Source organism: Bos grunniens, chromosome 17 (genome assembly GCF_055505025.1).
Source record: "Bos grunniens cultivar Pamir isolate PY7600 chromosome 17, Bosgru_T2T1.0, whole genome shotgun sequence".
In the NCBI taxonomy this organism is placed as follows: Eukaryota; Metazoa; Chordata; class Mammalia; order Artiodactyla; family Bovidae; genus Bos; species Bos grunniens.
Window position 1 is genome coordinate 14,349,419 of NC_141181.1, and position 24,727 is coordinate 14,374,145.

Sequence of the window (24,727 nt, forward strand, 5' to 3'; positions counted from 1 at the left end):
AGAAATTTCAAGTTTGCCATTTATAGGGTCATGTTAGCTTTGTAGGTAAGATTTCTTTGATGACTTAATTATAAAAATATGAAGAGTCAAGGTCATTTCTTCCCACAAACATTAAATTTAAGTATGAAAAATTCATCAATAGAAGTACAGAGAAATTGAGGAAAAGTTCAAGGTTAAAGTAATTCCTATTTTTTCTCTGGACTCTTGCTCTGGTATAGATGGCAGGGCCATCTGATGTCTTATTGTCTCTGACTTGTAAATTGCTTTAGAGACAAGTTTAGTTGTGTGTTCTCTCTTGGTTAACATTTTGTTTTTATTGAAAAGAATAGAACTCTGGGAGTTGGTGATGGACAGGGAGGCCTGGCGTGCTGCTATTCATGGGGTCGCAAAGAGTTAAACACGACTGAGCGACTGAACTGAACTGAAAGTTGTATTGATGCTTGGGCCATTCACTTGATTAATTTAACACGATAATATTGTTATAACTACTTTCATAATATATATACCAACAGAAATACATTGTTCTTATTCTTTATTTTTCTATAATTGATTTAGTACAACCAACACTCTCTGAACATGCAAGTAGGTTAAGAATTAGATTTTTTAACATATAAGAAAGTAAATCTAAGTTGCCAAGCTCAAATATGTACATAATACTATTTCCTTAATTATCATGCAATAATGAAAAGCCATATGAATGTTTAAATGGAATATCACAAGAATACACAATGTTTTTACATTGCTTTTCAAGTTTTACTACAAATGAGTGATAAGTGTACAGTCACAAAACCTTAGTCTCCAGGATTCAGAAATTTCTTTTAAGTTATTTAAACCAATTTCCAAAACTTTATTAAAAATAGAAAGTAGGACTGGACAGATTAAAGCATTTAATTGAGAATACAGGGTAATCTTTTTATATATTCAAATACATGTCAAATTTGCATATCTTATTGCATTTACAGAGTTATTCAGAAGTTTCTTTTTGTAAGCAAAGTCATTAAGTCTTTTCCTCAGGATACTCTGCCCACTGACATAATTAAATATTCCAGTGGAACTCAGTTCATGTCTGTGCCCCGAATGACTTAACACTTTAGACTTTCAGACAAGTTATCGTAAATGAGTGCTTTATACATGTGTACTATCCCACTTCTTTTAATAGGAAAAAACTTTTGTGTTGATTTATGCATCAAAGGATGAATGTGTATGTCATTTTATATATTTAAATCTATTCCACGTCTTTATCTATGTATATGTACCTATGTGTATGTATGTATGTAGGTATGTATGAAAGGCATTTCCAAGCAGAAGATTTATTAGTGTGATTAAAACATCATCTTTAATGTAACACATACCTTGCCTGTTCAGCAATGAAGGAAATAATAGCATTTTGCTCTCCTTTTAATTTATTCAAAATAATGAAAATAGACTCAGAGGTTTAGAATGAGAAGAAAACTTAGATTTTATCTAGATGTTACAAACCTGTTCATTTGAAAGCATAATCATTAAAATGCCAAAGAATAGAATGTCAGTCTTAAAGAACTGTGCATGAAGCCAACTAAAGTTTTGAATAAGAATTCTAAGTCATTTAATTATAAAAATTATGTTAACATACAAAACCAAGCATGAAAGAAAACATTTGTCACTGGACTCATTATGATGAAATTTTTATCCTGAAATTGTACAACTTGGGAAGGTATACAACATATTGGTTTTTTTGACATGCTCATTTTTCACTTGACCAAAATGTACATGTTTATTTTTTACATGATTGAAGTCTTGTCTTTGAGTTCTTCCAAAACTTGATTTGGTGAACCGACTCTCATCGATTACTGTGGCAGATCTTCTAGAGAAAAAACAAAACGGTGGTATTAAACACAATTATATTTAAATACAGTGGGAAATCAATTCATAAAATAAATTTCAGGATTCTATATTCTTACAGAGTTGTCCTTGAATACAACTGTTAGGAAATGAAAGGAATTTCTTTTCAGATTATCTCTATTAGAGTTCTGTGTAGTGAAACAGAATTTCTTAGAAAATCTATTCTAAAAGCCTTTAGAACTTAAGGAACAAACATAACTGCTCTTGTCCTAACTTCTGCAGAGACGAGAAACTAATAGAGAACTTGTGAAGGGGTGGAATAGAGTGTATGTAAATGATACATACAGTATCATGTATGTATCGTGAAAGCAGTAAATGATAAGTGGGTGGAATTACACATACGTGTTTGAATTTAAGACAAGGTTCCTAGTTTGTAATCTCTTTCAGAAGTAACTGGTTTTTCTTAGACATAAGCACGGGCAAGGCTGTACAGAAACTCACTGCTAAATTCCTCTCTGATTCTACCATGTGAAAGAAGGGCCGGCCTCCCACACCAAGTGTGATATCCCCCTTTCCTTAGCTAGTAGGTTGGATTTATGTTACTTCCAGAAACTGTGTGAAACAGATGGGCTAAAACTTTGCTGTTATGGAAGCAGAGCATTTCCCACAGTCTCCTTTGATTGGGGAATTACAGGAATGGTGCACCCCCAAATTCTGCCATAGCAAATGGACTGGTAGAAGTCACATGTGGCCATCACTGTGGGCAGCTAACTCAGATTCACTTATTCTCATTTCCCACCAACCATTAATCCTGTGCAAGTTCAAGGAGGTAAAAGCAATTCATTCTTTATACCCCAACATCTCTTGTTCTTGTTGAGATGGCATGATCACTCCCATCTCTTATTGCCTTTGACTTGTGAGTTACTTTAGAGCAGTATTCTACAAAAATAGGGCTAACCCACTTCTTGAAATCTTGTGTGTTTTCCCACATTTCCTGTGAAGTGGGGTCTGATTTGATAACCCATTTTGTTAGAACAGGCAGATAGCTAGAAATGAGCAGACAAAGGGAGGCACAGACCAAATGGCAGGAAACCCCACATCTTGTAAACAAAGCAGGTCCTTGGGCAGACAGAAAACAGGAAACCTTTGGACTGACAAGAACCCATACATTTGGGGGTAACAAGTGTCCTGGAGGCAGACAAAGAAAGGTAGCGAAAGGTGGAATCTCCAGTGTCCAAATGTACCTTTTGCTCATTATGTTCTTGTTGCAATACAATCAGCTGTGCAGATAAGAAGTTTCCATCATGTACTGATGCTGTGACACTTCTGATCAAGACTGAATAAGGACAAAGATCCCTCCTTTTCTTAGAAAGGTGGAGCTGGGGTAAAAATCAGGAAGTATCACTCTAAACCTCTCCCCTCCCAAATGAACATTCTGCCCACTCATTTTTACACCCCATATAACCAGTTTGTTAAAGGAATTCAGGGCAGCTACCCAACCTGAATATACTCATCCTCACCCGAGAACATCCTATCACTTAATAAACTCTATTTTCTTGAGTTACGTGTCTCATCTCCTATTTCTTTCTGCCAAGAATTTACTCTCTGGTAACAATTTCACTAACTTACTAGGACACATTTAATAACTTCATTTGCACAAATATGGAGAAATGAATTGAACCTAAAATCTGATTCATCTCACTTTCCACTGCCTTTATGTATATTTGAGACATAAATGAAGAACTGAGGCATTAATCTTGCTAATGTGGAAATCCAAAATCACTGCAGATGGTGACTGCAGCCATGAAATTAAAAGACGCTTACTCCTTGGAAGAAAAGTTATGACCAACTTAGCATATTAAAAAGCAGAGACATTACTTTGCCAACAAAGGTCTGTCTAGTCAAGGCTATGGTTTTTCCAGTAGTCATGTATGGATGTGAGAGTTGGACTATAAAGAAAGCTGAGTACCGAAGAATTGATGCTTTTGGACCATGGTGTCAGAGAAGACTCTTGAGAGTCCCTTGGACTGCAAGGAGATCCAACCAATCCATCCTAAAGCAGATCAGTCCTGAATATTCATTGGAAGGACTGATGCTGAAGCTGAAACTCCAATACTTTGGCTACCTGATGAGAAGAGCTGACTCACTGGAAAAGACCCTGATGCTGGGAAAGATTCAGGGCAGGAGGAGAAGGGGACGACAGAGGATGAGATGGCTGGATGGAATCACCGACTCAAAGGACATGAGTTTGGGTAAACTCCAGGAGTTGGTGAGGGACAGGGAGGCTTGGTGTGCTGCAGTCCATGGGGTCACAAAGAGTCGGACACAACTGAGCGACTGAACTGAACTGACTGAACTGAATGTGGAAATGCACACAGTTCCTTGACTACACCATATTCTGTCTTCTTTTATTATTTTGTTCAAGCTGGACTTTTGCCTAGAACGGACTCTTCTCTAGAAACATCTATCCATCCTTAAGACTGACCTCAGCTGATTTCATCTGCAGAAGCCTTTGCTATTAATGCCTGCCCCTATCTTTTTAGATACTAATGCCTCTGCTACCTTAAAACCTGTTCCCTACAATGACCACAGTCTGTTTCCCCCAAAGATGCTCAACTTCTAGAGGACAGAGACTCCTATTGGTATATCTAATAAGCATGTAGGTGCCCAAACCACAGTAAGCATTTGGAAAATATCTGTTGCACTTAAACTTACAAGGATATTTTAATGAACTTTGATGGATTAAATTGTCCCAAATTTTGTGGGCTATCGCACAGAAAGATTCAAGATTATATGGGAAAAAAATCGGACAAAACATTAAACACTAAAATCATCACCAAAATAAATCAGTAGTTAAAAGCATATAGAAATTTAGGTAACCAAACATTAGGTCTTGCCTAGTAATTGCTCCATTTTAAAAACAGCTTCAAAGCATTTTTTTTTTTGGAAACAGTGCAGAATGTAGGTAAAAGAAATAACACATATTTGTCCTAGCTTCAAATCCTATAATGAAGTAACCCTAGTTAAAACAAGTGAATCTGGTTCAGGACTCAAAATGTATGTTGTTTAAGGTATCTGCACTTTGGGGTTTTATTAATCCTGCTAGCTGAGAATGACATGTACGCCATTCACCCTACCAAGCATGAACCTTCTATGACTAAACAATTACATACTAATCATCTTCAAGCTTTAAGAACCTACAAGGTAGTGTGATGAACCTAGTTCTGCATATAGGTTATGTGGCTGGGTTGGAGAGTTTAAAATTCTGTTTTTTATGACCCCAGAGTCTAAAAAACCTAGCAAGTCCTTTAAAGATAAGTGCTAGGTCTAGGGTTAAATATTTGAATCTGGGAATTTACAGCCCCTAAGATCTGTCACGATTTTTGTTAATTATGGGAAAAACTTCAATTTTGTAGAAAGCAGGATCAGTTCCCTTTTGCTTGAGCATTTAAAGCCCATTCTACAGCGACTTGTGTTTGGTTATTATCTCCCGAAACACATGTCATTTGGGTTCACACCTCAGGCAAAATTTAATAGTAATAGAACTATATACTCAATTAGTGATATTATATAACAGGTCATAATTAATAAAATTAGTTAGGTATTAAAAACACATAGCAGAGGCAGCAACTACTACTCAGCTCTTATGAATTTGCTCTCATGTTGATAATGGATACTTCAGTCTTGTTAGAGTTTACATTTTTTTTTTCCTGCAGGAAAGTACTAATACCTGGGTGTTTGTAAATGTAAAAATTTCACACTTTTTAAGGTTGTCTCTTTTTGGAAAACACTACTTAAGTCAATAGTGTTCTGGGTGAATAAGATACACCTGCTGTTTTCACCATGTTTATGTATCCCCTTTCCACCTGAGAGTGGAAATGATAAAGGAGCCAAGTGACTGGCAGAGATCATTGGGTGTGGAACCTGCAAAATTTTTAACAGCTACTAGGCATTGGAGAAGTCAATGGCACCCCACTCCAGTACTCTTGCCTGGAGAATCCCATGGACGGAGGAGCCTGGTAGGCTGCAGTCCATGGGGTCGCTGGGAGTTGGACACGACTGAGCGACTTCACTTTCACTTTTTCCTTTCATGCATTGGAGAAGGAAATGGCAACCCACTCCAGTGTTCTTGCCTGGAGAATCCCAGGGACGGGGGAGCCTGGTAGGCTGCCGTCTCTGGGGTCGCACAGAGTCGGACACGACTGAAGTGACTTAGCAGCAGTAGTAGCAGGCGTTGGGTGCTTACTCAGTCCAAGAACTGCTCTAGGCACTCTAGTACTTATGGTAGTTCATTCGATCCTCATGAAACTCTGTGAGGTGAACACCATCATTATGCCCATGTTGAATTATCAGCCCACTCACTATTATTATCTCTATAAGAATAGCTGGCTTAGGGTTACACAGCTGCTAAGTGGTGGAGTACGGATTCAAACCAAGGTCTGGCTCCAGATTTGGGGCTATTGAACTAGCCGCCTACAGGTTCTCCTATACTCAACTTTGTGGCTTGAAAAATAAAAAGTACAGAAAAGAACTTGTTTTTTGCTTTATGTGTAGCATTTTTTTTTACTTTTTTTTAAAAGATACTTTACACCTAAGAGAGAATTTTATTATATTGAAGAGTATAAAAGTAAGTTATTAATTTATTTTCCTTCCAAAATGGCAAAAGGCAATAAAAATATTAGCACCAACCTTTTTGTTCTGTTTGTCCAGGAGTTTCAGAAACACGTGGTGATACTTGATTTCTCTATGAATAAAAGGGAGAAGAATGTTAGTGCCACAATTTTATACACTTAGACACAGTAAGAAAAATACCTCAGATTAAAAGCACATTTTTTTGGCTAAAGTTTGTTTTCTTTCAATTAAATTCACGTTGTAGAGTTCTTTTGTGGAGAAAGCAGTTATTTTATAGATACCTATAAACTTTGGTTTAAACTTGTATTTGTAAATAGTATTTGTTATTTCCATAGGTGAACTATTACTCCAAACACTGACTGTGTCATAGTTCCCTGCTGTAATGAAAAGCTGAATTGAAATTTTTTTTAAAAAGCGATAGTTCTTTTAGTCATAATAACCATGACCCAATTCTACTATATTCGTATGCAAGATGTTCTCTGAATTTTGCCAACCAAGTATGTCATTGTCTTTTTCAGATTTAGGTCATCAGCCAAGAGAGAAGACAACTAAATTTCTCATCTGTGCCCAAAAACAAGGGGATGACTTTGTCCCCAACATTTAAACTGCAAACAGAGGAGTCATCTTCCACTCAAGTCCTTACAAAATCTCTCATATTAGAGCAGACACTCTCAATTACTTTACTTTTAATAAGAAATTATTATTTAGAGAAGATAAATTTACATGGAGTAAAGCTAATCAATCATAGATTTGAATGATTATCAAAGTCACCTAACAAAAATAGTTAAAAAAGAAAAGGGCAAGGGAACTCTATGTAGATTTACTATCAATCTTGTTGTTATAGCCCTGACATTGCAGTTTTGTGAGCTCTCGAAAACAAGCATTTTATAAAGAATATATACGTATATAGAATGGCTGTGGTATGGAGATCACAAAGAAAGACAAAAATAGAGGGTGAATGAGAACTCAATTGCACCACTCTTTTGTGACTAGGTACTTAATGACCTATGATTATAATTCCAAATTACTAGCATTATAATCACACACACAAATGTTGTGTCTGAACTACCTTAAACAGGAGGTTATAGCAAAGGTGACGTGCTTTAGAATGCTGTCATACAGACTCAAAAGTATCTTTAGCGATGAAAAACATTATTCATGGCTGAAAATTCATAGGTGGAATTTGAAAAATCTGTCCCAGGAAATAGAATAAAAAAGCAAATGTTTTCAGCATTAGTAAATATATCATGTTATTTTAAAGATTTTTCATATGCAAATTAAACTAGAGACTATAATTAGACATTTGACTATTTCATACACATCCATCAAAATATATTAAACCAAGTTAGAAGCCTTGGAGGATGTTTCATTGGAAAACAGGTAGATTGGTATTTGGGGATTCTTCATAGGCAAATGCCAAATAAAAAATTCTGCTAGAGTAACTCAGTGACTTCTCTGTGTCCAGTTGAAAAAGATGGAGTTTCATGCAGTTTGTTTTCCTTTTGAGTTTAGTTGAAGCCGTAGAGTTAAACCCTCCTGGAGCTATTTATACCAGAACTTAAAATTAAAACTGAGTCCTCACCCTTCGCAGTATGAAAAAAAGGCTGACACTTCCGATGATAATTCCAATGATACCAGCAATCAGCGCAAGAATAGCGATTACCATTACTATAGGAGAAAAACAGAGGAGCAAATTATAAAAGTGTAAAGTAAATGACCACACAGCATATGTAAAATAAAGCAGGTAAAATCAGGGTAATATCGCTTTGTCTTTTTATAGGGGAAAGTGATAGTCCGCAAACAGTGTTGGGAAGGTAGCTCCAAAGTGGTAGCACAGAGTCTAAAACGAATCTGGACTAAGACAGGAAGGATCTGTATTTATTCTGGATGTACCCACGGTTGGCTAGAAAGCTGAAGATATATAACTTAAAATAAAAATGATGATCAGATTATATACTGCTGTTTCTAAAATGTTTAAGGAAATTGGAAATGCCTATTTTGGTTCTGAAAAGAGCATATTTTATTTGTTTTTACAATTTGTGTCATTGAAATAAGTAACACTCTTGTTTTTAAAATTAGCTAGTGGTTACCAGTGGGGAGAGGGAAGAGGGAAAGGCAATATGGGGATAGGAGAATAAGAGGTACAAGCTGTCATGTGTAAAATGAGCTGCAAGGATATATTATTGTACAGGGCTTCCCTGCTGCCTCAGACAGTAAAGAATCTGCCTATAGTGCAGGAGACCTGGGTTTGATCTCTGAGTTGGGAAGACCCTCTGTAGAAGGGAATGGTAACCCACTGCAGTATTCTGGCCTGGAGAATCCCATGGACAGAGGACCCTGGTGGGCTACAGTCCATGGTGTCATAGAGAGTCGGACACGACTGTACAACTAAGCACAGCACGTATATTGTAGAGCACACAGGGAATGCAGCCGTATTTTATAACAACTATACATGGAGTGTCACTTCTAAAAGTGTGAATCATTATATTCTACACCTAGAACAAATAATAATGTATAGTAACTATACTTCAATTAAATTTTTTTAAGCAAAATCAGAAAGAAAATAAACTTAAAAAAATAAAATTGATGCTTCTGTTCCAAGGCATTTAAAACTCTCAAAACAAAATGTTAAATGGAATGATCATCATTCTTTGTCAAATATTAACATACCTGGCTGTGTCGAATCAGGTTGAACTACTATCATTTGTCCTAAAAAGACAATATTGAAAATAAGGTCAGAAAACATATGTCATATTTAAAAAATACCCCTTTGGAATTAGACTGTCTAGTGGATTTTTGTTATTCCTTAACTGTGTTTAAAGAACTACATAGTTCATCTTTCAACAGTGAGTAAGTAAAATATATGAGGTGATGTGTCAGTCTTAACATTAATAATCCCAATATCTACTTTCAGCTACCCAACAAGTTTCCATTCATCAAGAATTAGTAAACTCCCTCATGTACTAAAGGGAAGGATATGAGAAACTATTTGAAGAACTATCTATGGACTTCCACAAGAAGCAGTGCATTTTTAAAAAATGTAAAAATAGTGATCAGAAAGAGATATATTGAGCTGTAATCCCACATGAACATCAGTCCAATCCTCAAAAAGAGCTGGACATGACAGAACATCCATTCAGTTAGAACTGGACATGGAACAACAGACTGGTTCCAAATCGGAAAAGGAGTATGTCAAGGCTGTATTCTGTCATCCTGCTTATTTAACTTATATGCAGAGTACATCATGAGAAACGCTGGACTGGATGAAGCACAAGCTTAAGTCAAGATTGCCAGGATAGATATCAATAACCTCAGATATGCATATGACACCATCCTTATGGCAGACAGTGGAGAAGAACTCAAGAGCCTCTTGATTAAAGTGAAAGAGGAGAGTGACAAAGTTGGCTTAAAACTCAACACTCAGAAAATGAAGATCATGGCATCTGGTCCCATCACTTCATGGCAAATAGATGGGGAAATAGTGGAAACAATGGCAGACATTATTTTTTGGGCTCCAAAATCACTACAGATGGTGACTGCAGCTATGAAATTAAAAGACATTTATTCTTTGGAAGAAAAGTTATGATCAACCTAGACAGCATATTAAAAAGCAGAGACATTACTTTGTCAACAAAGATCCGTCTAGTCAAGGTTATGGTTTTTTAGTAGTTATGTATGGATGTGAAAGTTGGACTATAAAGAAAGCTGAGTGCCAGAGAATTGATGCTTTTGAACTGATGAATTGATGGTGTTGGAGAAGACTCTTGAGAGTCCCCTGGACAGCAAGGAGATCCAACCAGTCCATTCTAAAGGAGATCAGTCCTGAATATTCATTGGAAGGACTGATGCTGAAGGTGAAACTCCAGTATTTTGGCCACCTGATGAGAAGAGCTGACTCATTTGAAAGATCCTGATGCTGGGAAAGATTGAGGGTTGGAGGAGAAGGGGATGACAGAGGATGAGATGGCTGGATGGCATCACCGACTCAATGGACATGAGTGAGTAAACTCCAGGAGACAGTGATGGACAGGGAGGCCTTGCGTGTAGCAATGTGTGGTTTCACAAAGAGTCGGACATGACTGAGCAACTGAACTGAACTGAGCTGAATGCTTTGCTAGAGTTAATACCCCCTTACCAGTCCACAATAATATTTCTTTTTCTGCTGTCTCCCAATTCCATTTTATGTCATTTGTTAAATTTACTACTAATAACATACTGCACTACATTCCATGACCTCATCAAAGACGTGATTACAGTGGGTCATTCTTTCGCCGCTCACTGTTTACAGGATTCATGGCATGTGTGCTGTGTGTGTCTGCAGTGGACCCATGAATGTTTCTGGTTTGACACTATCATGTGGGCTTCACACTGAAATCACTTTGAAAAGTAGATTATTTAACTGGATCCAGAAGTCCAGTAATGGGTTCTAAGCACTTAGCCTAATTTTCTTCTCTTGGTCTCCATCCTTCTGAAAACCCATTGCTTCCCTTTTTCTGTGTTTCCACTAGCTAATGATCCAAGAGCTATGCTGTCTTCCTTGAGACTTTACTTTAAATTCAGAGGACCCTGCTGAAACCCCACCTACAAAAGACCTTCTTCTTTTCTACTTTCAACCTGCTCTTCAAAGTCATCTTCTTCTCCATAGAAGAATAATCAGAGAGACAGTGAATGCCACCTGATCATCCTTATCTCAGGACCCAGATGGCTTATACTTTACTGGGCACGTATGATGTCTTGGGCTCTCAGTCAAGCAATTTTACACACATTTTCTTATTTAATTCTTAGAGAAACACTGTGAGATAGGTATAATGAGCCCCATTTTAAAATTAAGAGATGGAGACCCGTTGGAGAACTCAGGGCTCAATCTACTCAGGTCAGCACCTGGGACAGGGCCAAGCTCAGGGCTGAGTCCAGCCAGGTTTGACCGTAAGCCCCTCTCACCACTGCACTACTGGGTCTCTTATACCTGGCCTACCATTTCATGCTCACATTCATCATTTATGTGTTTTTCTAGAATGTTTTAATGTCTTTAATCTACAGTAGTATTCTTGTCCAACATTCCAGAATCGAGAGTTCCTCTAGAGGAGAGAGACTTTGACTATTTTGCTTTCATTTCTCGGTCTTTGTCAGTTTCCCTGCAGTAGTCAGTCCCATTAAGTCGAGCTGCATCATAACAGTGACTCCAGAGAAAAACTGTTTTAAAACATCAAGAAACCCCTTGTTTCTGTTTCAACAATTATATGCTCAGGAGTGAGTGGTGCTGTACTAGGAATGGCACTGGTCGAAGAAGGCACAGCTGTACGAAAGAGAAGTTGAGAAAGGGATTAAGGTTGAGGGAATGAGTGGACCACAGAGCACATCACACAAGACAAATTCATCCCACATCTCTCCCAGTGGCAGCTCCAGAATTTTTATGTGGCAGGGCCTTACAGGTGAAGAAGGCGAGCCTTGATTTCCCCATCTGTAAAATGATAATACTTCAAAATGTCATTGAGAGGACTAAGTTAGTTTAATATATAATTTGTGTGCCTTCACACACACACATATCAGTTAGTATAGTGTGTGGTTAGTCGCTCGGTCATGTCCGATTCTTTGTGACTCGTGGACTGTAGCCCCCGAGGCTCTTCTGTCCATGGGATTTTCCAGGCAAGAATACTGGAGTGAGATGCCATTTCCTTCTCCAGGGAATCTTCTCAACACAGCGTCTGAATTTGCATCTCCTATGTTGCAGGCGGATTCTTGACCACTGAGCCACCTGGGAAGCTCCACCTGACTCATTCAGATCAGATCAGATCAGTCACTCAGTCGTGTCCGACTCTTTGCGACCCCATGAATCGCAGCAAGCCAGCCCTCCCTGTCCATCACCAACTCCCGGAGTTCACTCAGACTCATGTCCATCGAGTCAGTGATGCCATCCATGTATATAAAAAATTATTACACAAATTAGGTATCAATTCAGTTTAGTTCAGTCGCTCAGTCATGTCTGACTCTTTGCAACCCCATGAATCGCAGCACGCCAGGCCTCCCTGTCCATCACCATCTCCTGGACTTCACTCAGACTCACAGGCATCGAGCTGGTGATGGCATCCAGCCATCTCATCCTCTGTCATCCCCTTCTCCTCCTGCCTCCAATCCCTCCCAGCATCAGAGTCTTTTCCAATGAGTCAACTCTTCACATGAGGTGGCCAAAGTATTGGAGTTTCAGCTTTAGCATCATTCCTTCCAGAGAACACCCAGGACCAATCTCCTTTAGAATGGACTGGTTGGATCTCCTTGCAGTCCAAGGGACTCTCAAGAGTCTTCTCCAACACAACAGTTCAAAAGCATCAATTCTTCAGCACTCAGCTTTCTTCACAGTCCAACTCTCAACCATACCCTTGACTAGATGGACCTTTGTTGGCAAAGTAATGTCTCTGCTTTTGAATATGCCATCTAGGTTGGTCATAACTTTCCTTCCAAGGAGTGAGCATCTGTTAATTTCATGGCTGCAATCACCATCTTCAGTGATTTTGAAGCCCAAAAAATAAAGTCTGACACTGTTTCCATTTTTCCCCATCTATTTCCCATGAAGTGATGGGACCAGATGCCATGATCTTCGTTTTCTGAATGTTGAGCTTTAAGCCAACTTTTTCACTCTCCTGTTTCAATTAGGTATATGGTGTGACAAATAACTAGTATCTCTAAGTTATCCTTCATCATTTTGATGCAAAGGTGTAAAGTATAATGTAAGAACAAGTGCTTTTCTCAATTGAAATATAGTTGATTTACTATAATTCAAAAAGAATTCAGTTATACACATACACACATACACACAGACATATATGTATATTTTCAGGTTCTTTCCCATTAAATTATTACTAAATATTGTATATAGTCTCCTGTGCTATACAACAGGTCCTTGTTGTTTATGTATTTTACACATAGTAGTGTGCATCTGTTAAGACCAAGTGTTTTTAAACAATAACTAGATCATAGGAATGTTGAGGTTCAGCAACTATTGAGTTTAAAATCATGGAAAGAAAGATTTTCATTAGGAATCAATGAAAGCATGTAAAAACAAAATAGAATAGCTAATAAACAAAAATGATCTTTCTTTCTTAGTTAATGTTACATCTTACTTTATACCTTTCAGTTCAGTGCAATTCACTCACATTTAGGGCACACATTTATAACCCCTGTGGATACCAGTGAGCTTTTCTGAAACAAGCTTCCCTGGGCTCCTAGATCCCAGGTCTGGCACATTTTGAATCTCTTCCACACTAGAACAGGGCTCCGTACATGGCGGGTATTCAGTGAAATACTAGCTGTTGTAAATGTTTGGCCAATTTCCTTTCTTTTTAAAAAAGATCTTCTCATTTTCTTGAGATATAATCCACATACAGCAACGAATTGTTTGACTAGGTTCTTATGGAGAGACAGGGAGGTGAGTGTCTGGATCGCGCCTAAAATAAATGTACTGATGAATGAAACAAGCCACATGCAAAGGGGCATGCACGGAATGAGTGTAAGAATAGTGGAAACCTGCCTCCACAGCAGACTGACACAATATTTTGGATGTTTCAATAACAAGCACACAATTTTACAACTACGAGAAAAAAAAATCCCAAAGTGAAAAACAAAAAAATAAAACCCCACCAAAGTTAAAATTTTTAAGAAGTGCATGCATGCTAAGTCACTTCAGTTGTGTCCGACTGTTTGCGACCCTACGGACTGTAGCCCACCAAGCTTCTCTGTCCATGGGATTCTTCAGGCAAGAATACTGGAATGGCTTGCCATTTCCTCCTCCAGGGGATCTTCCTGACCCAGGAATCGAACCTGCATCTCTTGTCTCTTGCATTGGCAGGCGAGTTCTTTGCCACTAGTGCCAACTGGGTAGCTAAAAGTTTACCTGAAGCCATCTAGAGTTTTCACTGAGTGCCAAGATTGCACTACCCCGGGCTTTCTGCCTGTCTGAGTCCAGAGTTTCAGTGGTTAGTTAGGGAGGTGTGCTCAGTCTATGGGATGGTGCCCCCTCCTCTTTATGAACACCTACAAGACTCTGCCTGCCCCAGCCCCTGCCTGCCTCCCCATCAGTGCTTGCAGCTTCACTCTTCTTTGGGGTCCAGGCATCTGGACAGCTCTTGGTTCCTCAAATGCAGCACACTCTTCTCCAAGCCCACACCTTTGTACCTAGTCTTCTCTTTGCCTGATATATCCTCCCGTGGTCCCCTTCTTGGCTGGCTATCCACTTTTCAGGTCCCAGTTCAAGGACATTTTTATTGGGAGGTCTTCTCTGACCTCCCCTACTTTTTGCTACTGCTGCTAAGTTGCTGCAGTCGTGTCCGACTCTGTGCGACCCCATAGATGGCAGCCCATCAGGTTGCCCCGTCCCTGGGATTCTCCAGGCAAGAACACTGGAGTGGGTTGCCTTTCCTTTTCCAGTGCATGAAAGTGAAAAGTGAAAGTGAAGTTGCTCAGTCATGTCTGACTCTTAGCGACCCCATGGACTGCAGCCTACCAAGCTCCTCTGTCCTTGGGATTTTCCAGGCAAGAGTACTGGAGTGGGGTGCCATTGCCTTCTCCGTCCCCTATTTTGGTTTAGGCTAAAAACTCCACAAGATCCCAGTGCTTAGCATAGTGTGTTAAAACTAAATGAAATCCTATGATTGTTTAGAATCCAGATGTTTTTCATAGGCCTTGATGGTGTGGATAAAAAAAAATTGCCTGCCCTATCAGTGAACAAAGGATGTTGCAGACACCATGCTTTCAGCCATTGCTGCCCCCGCAGACTGTAGACCCTGAGGGGATTCAGGATGCAGAGAAGCAGGCTCAGTTCAGTTCTGTTGCTCAGTCTTGTGACCCCATGAATCCCAGCATGCCAGACCTCCCTGTCCATCACCAACTTCCAGAGTTCACTCAGACTCATGTCCATAGAGTCAGTGATGCCATCCAGCCATCTCATCCTCTGTCATCCCCTTCTCCTCCTGCCCCCAATCCCTCCCAGCATCAGAGTATTTTCCAATGAGTCAACTCTTCGCATCAGGTGGCCAAAGAACTGGAGTTTCAGCTTTAGCATCATTCCTTCCAAAGAAATCCCAGGGCTGATCTCCTTCAGAATGGACTGCTTGGATCTCCTTGCAGGCCAAGGGACTCTCAAGAGTCTTCTCCAACACAACAGTTGAAAAGCATCAATTCTTTGGTGCTCAGCCTTCTTCACAGTCCAACTCTCACATCCATACATGACCACAGGAAAAACTATAGCCTTGACTAGATGGACCTTTGTTGGCAAAGTAATGTCTCTGCTTTTGAATATGCTATCTAGGTTGGTCAAAACTTTCCTTCCAAGGAGTAAGCCTCTTTTAATTTCATGGCTGCAGTCACCATCTGCAGTGATTTTGGAGCCCAGAAAAATAAAGTCTGACACTGTTTCCACTGTTGCCCCATCTATTTCCCATGAAGTGATGGGACTGGATGCCATGATCTTCGTTTTCTGAATGTTGAGCTTTAAGCCAACTTTTTCACTCTCCTCTTTCACTTTCATCAAGAGGCTTTTGAGTTCCTCTTCACTTTCTGCAATAAGGGTGGTGTCATCTACATATATGAGGTTATTGAGATTTCTCCCGGCAATCTTGATTCCAGCTTGTGCTTCTTCCAGTCCAGCGTTTCTCATGATGTACTCTGCATATAAGTTAAATAAGCAGGGTGACAATATACAGCCTTCACGTACTCCTTTTCCTATTTGGAACCAGTCTGTTGTTCCATGTCCAGTTCTAACTGTTGCTTCCTGACCTGCATACAGATTTCTCAAGAGGCAGGTCAGGTGGTCTGGTATTCCCATCTCTTGAAGAATTTCCCACAGTTTATTGTGATCCACACAGTCAAAGGCTTTGGCATAGTCAATAAAGCAGAAATAGATGTTTTTCTGGAACTCTCTTGCTTTTTCCATGATCCAGCGGATGTTGGCAATTTGATCTCTGGTTCCTCTGCCTTTTCTAAAACCAGCTTGAACATCAGGAAGTTCACGGTTCACGTATTGCTGAAGCCTGGCTTGGAGAATTTTGAGCATTACTTTACTAGCATGTGAGATGTGTGCAATTGTGCGATAGTTTGAGCATTCTTTGGCATTGCCTTTCTTTGGGATTGGAATGAAAACTGACCTTTTCCAGTCCTGAGGCCACGGCTGAGTTTTCCAAGTTTGCTGGCATATTGAGTGCAGCACTTTCACAGCATCATCTTTCAGGATTTGAAATAGCTCAACTGGAATTCTATCACCTCCACTAGCTTTGTTCATAGTGATGCTTTCTAAGGCCCACTTGACTTCACATTCCAGGATGTCTGGCTCTAGGTCAGTGATCACATCATCGTGATTATCTGGGTCGTGAAGATTTTTTTGTATAGTTCTTCTGTGTATTCTTGCCACCTCTTCTGAAGTGTTTGAACCAGACTTTCATTTGGAGAAGATCATTGTCTATGGCACGAAGGAGGATGTAGGGAAAAAAAAAAGAACAAGCCAAAAAACCATGGCCTGAGCTCTTCATAAGACGATCCCATCTTGTGTTCAGTACTGGTCAAGATAAGTCGTTTTGCAAATAGGCCGCTCCTCCTTACAGAGGGTCCTTATCACTTGTCAGCACAGCCTTTGGTAGGGAAGGCCTGTGGACTAAGACCTTCAAGGACAGGAAATTGCAGCAAGTTGTAAAAAGAATATGCCACAGAGCCGACGGTAAGATCTCACACCTCTAAAAACTGGCACTTTCAAGCCTCTCATTTTAAGCAAAGTCAGAGAAGAGGAACATGGTGTTCGCCAGGGATAATCAGTTCGGTGTAACTTTTTGCTATCTAAATAAGAAAATGCTTAGGGAGAGACAGCTCATTAAAATTAATTTGAACTTTAGCAAAGCAATTTTAACAGTCTAGCCTGAACCTCTTATGGGCTGGATTCCAGGAGGCATTTCTTTCCTGCCTTTTTTTCCCCTGTTTTGCTCTAGGCCCTTCCCTTTCTGTTACTTGTTGTTCAGTCGCTCAGTTGCGTCTCTGTCCTCTGTGCTCAGACTCTGTGCGACCCCATGGATTGCGGCACTCCAGGCTTCCCTGTCCTTCACTGTCTCCCGGAGTTTGCTCAAACTCATGTTCATTGAGTCAGTGATGCCACCCGACCATCTCATCCTCTGCTGCCCCCTTCTTCTGCCTTCTATCTTTCCCAGCATCAGGGTCTTTTCCTGTTTGCCTTGTTCATTGATTAAAAGTCAATCTCAATTTTGTCCTAATTAATTCAGAATATACTTTTACATTTTACCTTCAAGTCCCTTGGAACAGTTAATCTAACTTGCTTATTTTACAGATAATAAATTTGAAAATTAAATGATTGGCTCAGTTTAACAAAGTAGGTAAGGAACAAAACCGAGACCGAATTCTGCTGTTTTCCAATAATGTTCCTACTTCACAGATCTCCACCTGGTTGAGATCTTGTCAGCAGGATTTCTTCGATGTTTTAGCATATTAGCTGGTGAACATTGGGATGCATTGTACACACAAAAATGACAACTAAGTTCCTTGAAATTCCCAGATACCCTAAGGGCTAGAATTGATAGAATAATCACGTAGTCTTCATTTTGATGATTTGTTCACACCAATTTATTGTATTACTTCCTTTATACCTCTTAGACTTCCATGTCCTCTTGTTAGAGCCTCTAAGAAAAACTGTTTTCTGCTCTAGCAATATTGACCTGAGGGTCTTTTCCTTCATCATTTTACCTCTTTTTCAGGAACATATCCAGACTATACCTGAAAAATTCCACTCTGTCTCCAAGAGAAGCACTTTTACCTCGAGGCGTAATGGAAGATGTGTCCAGTGTCACACTACCTAAGGAACACATGGGTCTTGGACCAACAGGGCACAGTTCCTGAGCTTCACTGGGCTCCGAAGACTTACTCTGAAGCCTCACCCTCCGCCTGCTTGCACTGAGTCACTGGCTGAAACTTGAAGGATGGATAGAGTTTTAGGTGGAAATGTGGACGAGGTCGAATTAAGGTGAAGAAGTGACCTTAAAATGGGCTAAAATATGAAGAAAGAGAATACAGTGTGCATTTACGTGGGCGTTAGAGGGCAGCCAGTAGGCAAAGATGGCAAACCTCTCAGACTGACACGAGTTTCATGTTCAAGTGGCAAATTAGTGCAAACGGGAATAAAAGGGTAGGTTTAGCAAGGCCTCAAACTCCTAGCTTAAAAAAATTTTTATAGTGCCCAAATACTACAATGACATTTGCTCTGGCACTTTGCACAAAGTATGTATTTGTTACTTGGACTGAATCACTTAATTTTAGGTTTCAGAGGCAGGAATGAATGAATGAATATGCCATCAATGAATCTTAAATATTCCAAATTTGTGTGGTGGTATCATCTCATACTTGCATAATATCTGAATTGTTCCAGAACATTCATCTCTTTTGTCTTGTATTGTCATGGCTCTGACCTCACAGTTGTTCAGAAAAACTCTACCAGCCTGAGATGTCTGGGTATTGCAGGAGGGAGCACGACAGTGCGGGAGAGGTGGGTTGACTCGTGGGTTAGAGACACAGTCGGGCATGGAGATCTAGTCTCCCAGCTCTCTGCACTATGCTCTAACTGCTAGGCACACAGCTCTCCCAAACAACTGACTTTCTAACATGGAATGTCATTAGAAAGAATATAAAATGCAATGTTGGACCAACACCCTGTAGTTTTGCTCTCTGCCCAAATTTCTAGCTGCTGAGCTCCTGTCATGAAGTGATAAAGTCATCTCACGCAGTCGTTGGTTTTAGCTTGGTTCCCTCCTGCCTTGCAACTGATAAAAGTCTTATCTCAGCAAAGCAAACTCTTACAAGGATACACCCCACCTATGAAAGGCCTTCAATAGTTTCCAAGTCAGAAAGTGACATTTTCTAAGTGTTAGAGTTTTCTGGCACTGGGATGACCAGGAAAACTGATCGGTAATGTATTTGTGAAAGTTCTAAACAGCTTATTTGTGGTAAAACTGGGAAAAACTCACATTTGCTGGCTTCCAACTCAATGCCTTTTCTTCCAGACCTTATTATTTTTTTACAGAATGGACAGGACTCTTCCTTATTCCAAAAGATATTTGCAGAAAGCTATTGCCATGAAGCAATATTTTAAAAGAAATACTCAGTTTTGCCCTTGAACCAAAGGGTTGACAACATCAATCTGATCAAGTTGTGATAATATAGTTAGATGTCCCTTTTGTCTGCTGTTGTTCACTTTTATTTTTTTGGAGAGATTTAGTAAGTCAAAGTAGCTAGTTACAATTTAGAAAAATTGAACTTTCTAAAGGATAAAACGAGATGCCAGTCCAGGTTCGATGCACGATACTGGATGCTTGGGGCTAGTGCACTGGGACGACCCAGAGGAATGGTATGGGGAGGGAGGAGGGAGGAGGCTTCAGGATGGGGAACACATGTATACCTGTGGTGGATTCATTTTGATATTTGGCAAAACTAATACAATTATGTAAAGTTAAAAAAAAAAAAGTTGATGGGATAACATTTGCACTTAAGTGTTTTGAATAGCCCTTGAAATTTTGTGTGAAGTCTCTGGTTAATGACTCTTAGAGAGCATGTCCACTGGTGCAATCAGTGGACTGGATGTCAAATGCAATGACCCAGTGTCTGCTCACCTACAGAGTGGCCTGCTTGGACAGTTCCCAGCAGCCAATGGGTCACAACTCTGTCTTCCCCAGCTTGGTAGAGAACAGCTCCTCACTAAGTCTGCCTTGAAGCTGTTATTGCCTCGGAGGACAGTGGTTTCCCTGACGGAACTTCATAGCCTGGCTCTGTCAGTCTATGTCCTGCCCAGATTCTAGTCACTCTCACTGTTCCGAACTATTACTGAACCAGCCAGTGAGAGAGAAAAACCAGCCTATAATCTCAGCCACTGTGCGTTCTTTAGCCTGAACGGATAGAAAGCAAGGGATGTTTCTGTTCATTGCCCCAGGGAGAAAGGAGATCAGGATTCAGGTCCCGGGTTTGCCATCAAGGGGTGGAAGACTTGAGTAAGTCACTGAATTTTCTAAGCCTCCATGTCTCACTTATAAAATGCGAGTAAATGGCAGGGGTCCCCAAACTCTGGGATCTAATGTCTAATGATCTGAGGTGGGGCTAATGTAATAATAATAATAGAAATTAAGTGCACAATAAATGTCATGCAATTGAATCATCCCAAAACCACCCCTCCCACTCCTGGTCTATGGAATTGGTTGTCCATGAAACTGGTTCCCAGTGCCAAAAAGGTTGGGGACTGCTGCCTAAGGTACTCCATTATTCCAAAATCATAGACATTTGCATGACTGAGACAGTAATATTCATAACAAACAAATTGTGTATTAACTACATTCTAGGCATTTTCTCTTCAAAACAATTACCTGAGAATATATTATTATGTATTAATTTATTATGTGTAGAGGAAAAAAAAACCAAAGATCAGACACATCGCTTAACTTGTCTAAGATCATAAAGCTGATAAATGGTGGAGGTGGCGTTTCATTTCCCACCTATTTGACTGCAGAACTGTCTGCCAAGTTCTGCCATGATCTATGCAAAATAAAAAGGTTGAGAGCACCAAATAAGTGTCATTAAAAGAAGATGAAACTCTCACCAAGTTATGTAACTAACTCTCAAGTAAGCCATCCCTTCTAGTAAATCAGGGCTAACTGAAAAGATGCAAAACCAATAATTTCTGTTGTGCAGAAGCTGAGGGTGGGAGGGTTAGTCCCTTAACATAGAGGTAGAATGATATCCAGTGTCATATCCAGCTTATGGAAGGACAGGTATTTCTGGTTGGTAACAATTTATAACCTGAAATTTCATTTTTTTCCTGCTAAATATCTTCCAGTCCAGTTACTCTTGCTTTACCATTAATCCTCGGAATTAAAGAAGATTTCATGTATTTTAGATATGCCAGCTTTACTTTAAGATATGGGCATTTGTGTAGCTAAACTCCCTAAACATATTAGATATGGGATTAAGGAAGTTAGACTGGATGAGAAAAATTCTAATTAAAAAATTAAAGTTCTCACAGCACTGATACTTCTCATGCCTGGCTGGACAATAATGAATGGGAAAATAGAAACTAGATCAGTATGCTCACTCTTGATGCTGTGTATTAGAATCATCTGTGTACTCAGACATTGGAGTCTAATGCACTGCCTGCAGCAAGAATATTGCTCCAGACTAGATAAATATGTAGAAACTTCATTTTCCTAATCATTAGGACTATGTCTTACATTTTCAAAGGTTCTAATACCAGTTGCTGCTGCTGCTGCAAAGTCGTTTCAGTCGTGTCCGACTCTGTGTGACCCCATAGACGGCAGCCCACCAGGCTTCCCCGTCCCTGGGATTCTCCAGGCAAAAACACTGGAGTGGGGTGCCATTTCCTTCTCTAATGCATGAAAGTGAAAAGTGAAAGTGAAGTCGCTCAGTCGTGTCTGACCCTCAGCGACCCCACGGACTGCAGCCCACCAGGCTCCTCCATCCATGGAATTTTCCAGGCAAGAGTACTGGAGTGGGGTGCCATTGCCTTCTCCGTCTATAATCAGTAGTCCCCAATCTTTCAGGCACCAGGGACCGGTTTCATGGAAGACAATTTTCCCGTGGACGAACGCTGGGAGAAGAGGGTTTTGGGATGAATCACCCACATTACACTCATTGTGCACGTTGTTTCTGTTATGACTACACTGAGATTAACCTCTACTAATGACAGTCTCCATTTGCACCGCAGATCGTCAGGCGTTAGGTTCTCATAAGGAGCACACACCTGGTACCTTCCATGTGCAGATCACAGCAGGGTCCATGCTCCTGTAAGAATCTAAAGCTGCTGCTGATCTGACAGGAGGCGGAGCTCAGGTGGAGATGTGAGCGATGGGGACGCTATACATACAGATGATGCTGTGCTCACTCCTGCTATGTGGCCCGGTTCCTGACAAGGGTTGGGGACCCCTGTCTTACATCACCCTTATCTTGTGTTGAGTAGATTTATAAAGCAATTGGATATTAGCCTGATTCACTTGAGAAGAGTTGGATGTGACTTAGTGACTGAGCGACTTAGCGACTTAGCGACTGAGACTGTGTCTCCTGGTCAGACACAATGCCATTGCCATGGTCCACCTTCCCAGTTGCCTTGATCAAATGCACTATGTTCACCTTCTGTGCTCTGGATTTATTTTCTTTCCTTTTGACTTTTAAATATCATCATGACTGAGAAATAAGTAGCAATATCAAAGCGAGAGCCCTCGAGAAAAAGATCACTTAGCCCAGATTAAAATGAGCAAAAGGTTACCATCATAGTCATAAAATTAGGGTTCATTAGCTGTACCAATGGCACCCCACTCCAGTACTCTTGCCTGGAAAATCCCATGGACAGAGGAGTCTTGTAGGCTGCAGTCCATGGGGTCGCTAAGAGTCGGACATGACTGAGCAACTTACTTTTACGTTTCACTTTCATACATTGGAGAAGGAAATGGCAACCCACTCCAGTGATCTTGCCTGGAGAATCCCAGGGACAGCAGAGCCTGGTGGGGTGCTGTCTATGGGGTCGCACAGAGTTGGACACAACTGAAGTGACTTAGCAGCAGCAGCTGTACCAAAAGGAGAAGACAAACTAGGAGCCTTTATACAGGCTTCACTTTAGCGAAAGCATGAGTAGAACATTAAGTGACAATGTTGCAAGAGTATGGAAGATCCAGGACTTCCCTGACAGTTCAGTGGTTAAGACTCTTCACTTTCAATGCAGGAGGTGTGAGTTTGACCCTTGGTCTAAGAATTAGGATCCCACATGCCAAATGGTGCAACCAAAAAGAAAAAAACAGTTAAAAAGGAAAAAAGAATAAGATAGGGCCAAGCTCGGAACATCAACGTGGATGACGAATAAGCAGTTTCATGTGTGGATGAAATGCACAGACTCTAGAGCCTGAATGCCTGGTTTCAAACTAATTTCACTAGTTATTAGCTGAGACCTTGGGCAGCAGACTTATACTCTATACTTTTGGTTCATAATTTACAGAATGAGGATAATAATTGTCAATCAGGCAGAGTTACTGGCTAGTTAAATGAATTAAGTATACACAGATAAAGGTTTACACAAATAGAAAAATTGGTCTTAAAATTCATATGGAATTTGTAGGGACCCCAAATAGCCAAAATCATCTTGAAAAAGTACAGAGCTGGATGACTTACATTGCATCATTTCAAAACTTACTACAAAGCAATGGTAGTCAGAACAGCATGGTGCTGCCCTAAGGATCAATGGAATAGAATTGAGAGTCTAGAAATTAACTCCTATATCTGTGTAACTGGCTTTCATCAAGGGTATTAAGACCACTAAATGAGGAAAGAATAGTCTGATCAAAATATCAAGGAAGACAAGGCTCTAGACACGCTGAGGTCGGAACTCTCCTCCTTCACTATGTACTGGAGGTTGGTATGGTGCTTGGGAACCAAGAAAAGAATGTACAGTGTTTTGTGGCTTGGGGCTTTTAGTATATTTGGAGTCATTTGCTTTTCTGAGACTGACATGGTCAGAACATTGCCCGACTCCCAAGGTGTGGTAGAAGTCTCTCCATGAATTCCTTCCTAAGATTCTATACGCTGCCACTGTCCCACGACTCTTAGCAAGTAGAGTGTGGCAGCTGGGGACTTGTGGGTGAGTTACTGTATCATAGAAGAAACAAGTCCTACAAGAAAACAGAAAATGGGCCTTTTCCAAAGAAAATGTATATATGGCCAACAGACACATGAAAAGATGTTCAACATGGCTAATCATCAGAGAAATGTAAATCATAGACACAGTGAGATATTACCTCACATCTGTCAGAATGACTATCAAAAAAATCTACAAAAGTTGGCGAGGATGTAGAGAAAACAACCCTTGTATACTGCTGGTGAGAATGGTAATTGGTGAAGCCATAATGGAAACTACTATGGAAATTGCTCCAAAAATTAAAAATAGAGCTACCATAGGATCCAGCAATTCCATTCCTCAGTATATACGCAAAGAAAATGAAAACACTAACTCCAAAAAATGCATGAACTGCAATGTTCTTAGCAGCATTGTTTACAATAGCCAAGGTATGAAAGCAAGCGAAGAGTCCATCAACAGATGAGAGGATAGAGAAGATGTATAACACACACCCACACACACATACCCACCCCCCACACACACACACAGACACATAGACACACACACACAGACACACACACAGACACACACACACACACACGCAGAGACACACACACTCACAGACACACA

General features: G+C 40.1%; 1 long non-coding RNA gene across 1 annotated transcript in view; it reads right to left on the minus strand.

The window, feature by feature from the left end:
• Positions 1-1,647: 1,647 nt before the first annotated feature.
• The window catches only part of LOC147355044 (uncharacterized), a 28,683-nt gene continuing 5,603 nt past the window's right edge, over positions 1,648-24,727 (minus strand). Inside the window, exons 3-6 of the long non-coding RNA XR_015144174.1 lie at positions 9,124-9,162; positions 8,036-8,121; positions 6,511-6,565; positions 1,648-1,843 (exon numbers count right to left, since the gene is read on the minus strand). This is a non-coding gene — a long non-coding RNA (uncharacterized LOC147355044). The remainder of the gene's footprint in view (positions 1,844-6,510; positions 6,566-8,035; positions 8,122-9,123; positions 9,163-24,727) is intronic.